Consider the following 1,963-nt stretch of genomic DNA (forward strand, 5'->3'; position numbering starts at 1 on the left):
AGCAACAGCTCATTGTGTTCTGCAAATCAGTAACCTAGCAAAGACATTGAATCTGAAAGACCAGTGTCTTGCTCAAATCACGCAAACCAAGCAAACAAGATACAGCTCTCCAACAAACACAAGCAAATGGGACTAGTTTAGTTTGGAAAACTTGGTCGGCATGAACAAATTGGACTGAAGGGTCTGTTGCCATGATGTATGACTCTGAGATGAACCTATAGTCCAAGAATGTCTGTTTACAAATAAAATAGACTCATCATCTCTCATGAGATGAGAAAAGAGATGCTGAAGAGTGCAGAAGAAATTTACAAGCATGTTGCCAGGACTCCTCAGTCTGAGTTATAGGGAGAGGTTGAACAAGCTGCAAATTTTTTCTTTAGCGTATAGGAGACTGAGGGGGGATCTTATAGAAGTCTATGAGATCATGAGATGCATGGATAGGGTGAATGCTCTGTCTTTTTCTTGGAGTTGGGAAATCAAGGACTCTATGGCATCAGCTTAAGATTAGAGGAGAAACAATAAAAGAACCTGAGGGACAATGTTTTTACACATAGGGTAGTACACTTCCTGTGGAAGTGATTGTGAGGCAGGTACATTAACAACATTTAAAAGGCATTAGGACAAATACATGGATAGGAAAGGTTTAGAAGGATATGGGCCAAGTGTAGGGAAATAGGGTTGGCACTGATGGACAGTTTGGTCAGCGTGGACCAATTAGGGCCAGAGGGCCTGTCTCTGTGCTGTATGACTTTATGACTAAGTTCATCCATGCCTTCGTTGAGACTAATCTGAGGAAGACAAGTGTTCTACTGGCAGAACATGAGCAATGAGATTAAGGATATTAACCAATACAGTGCTTGTAGCAAAAAGCAAACCAAGCAGATAAGAGCTGCTTATGAATGTGACTTCCCAAACACACGATGGACAAAATGTAAAGTAGACTTCTTCACTCTCTCAGAACTAATCTTGGCACCAGTAACTATTTTTTTCCCCCACCTATTTTCTAATCAGAGATGTTATTGCACACTTCTAGAGCAGGTAGGACATGAAACCGGATCTCCTGGATCAAAGGTAAGGATATTACCACTGCCCTTTTACTGTTAACTACTCCCCTGTTTAATGGAAGTTAGAGTAGCTGATGTCGATGATTCCCAGTGAGTTTGTAGAATACATGAGGGCCCTCTTGTGGCACAGTAGTACAGTCCCTAACCTGGACTGGGTTTAAGTCCCACCTGCTCAGGTTGATTAGGAAAGTATGTTTGTAGCACACTTCGATCATTATGAAAGCATTTCAGGTATTGTGATGAGTAATAATGAATGAAGAAGTCAGTTTTTTTTTTGTCATTTGGGTGTCACTACCTAGACCACGAATAAAAACAAGAAATGACACTTCCTTGAGAAAGAACAATTGGATATCCAAAGAATAGCCAGTGGTAATGTGTTAAGAGACCTGCATGATTGAAATATTATATGTCATCCAATGGCAGAGACTGCTGAAAATGGAACTGATGACAGAACACAAAATAGATGTAGGAGCAAATTAATGTAGAAACTGAAATCTGTACTGAAAACAATCAATGCTGGAGATCACAGCAGGTCAGACAGCATCCATAGAGAGAGAGAGAGCGCAAGTTACTGTTTCAACCTCAGAGCTCTGACGAAGAGTCATCCATACTCAAAATGTTAGCTTGGTCTCTCTCTTATGGATGCTATCTGACTTGCTGTGATCTCCAGCATTTGTTGTTTTCAACACAAAATAGATAATTTGTTGAGTAACTTGTAACTGCAATGGATAATACATGCCTTCCAGTGCTTGCTGATAGTGATGCGTTGCGGTGCATGAAACAATTAAACGAGAGAGAGGGAGAGGGACAGAAACCTAATGCTTTCCCCCGGGGGCCGTAGCGGGAATCCGACTCTGGGGGGGAGCTGTTTCCGACCGGAGCTCTTTCCGGGACGGAGC

The sequence above is a fragment of the Chiloscyllium plagiosum genome, unplaced genomic scaffold (assembly GCF_037043375.1).
Source record: "Chiloscyllium plagiosum isolate Xiang-an unplaced genomic scaffold, Cpla_swu_hap1 HiC_scaffold_21, whole genome shotgun sequence".
NCBI lineage: Eukaryota > Metazoa > Chordata > Chondrichthyes > Orectolobiformes > Hemiscylliidae > Chiloscyllium > Chiloscyllium plagiosum.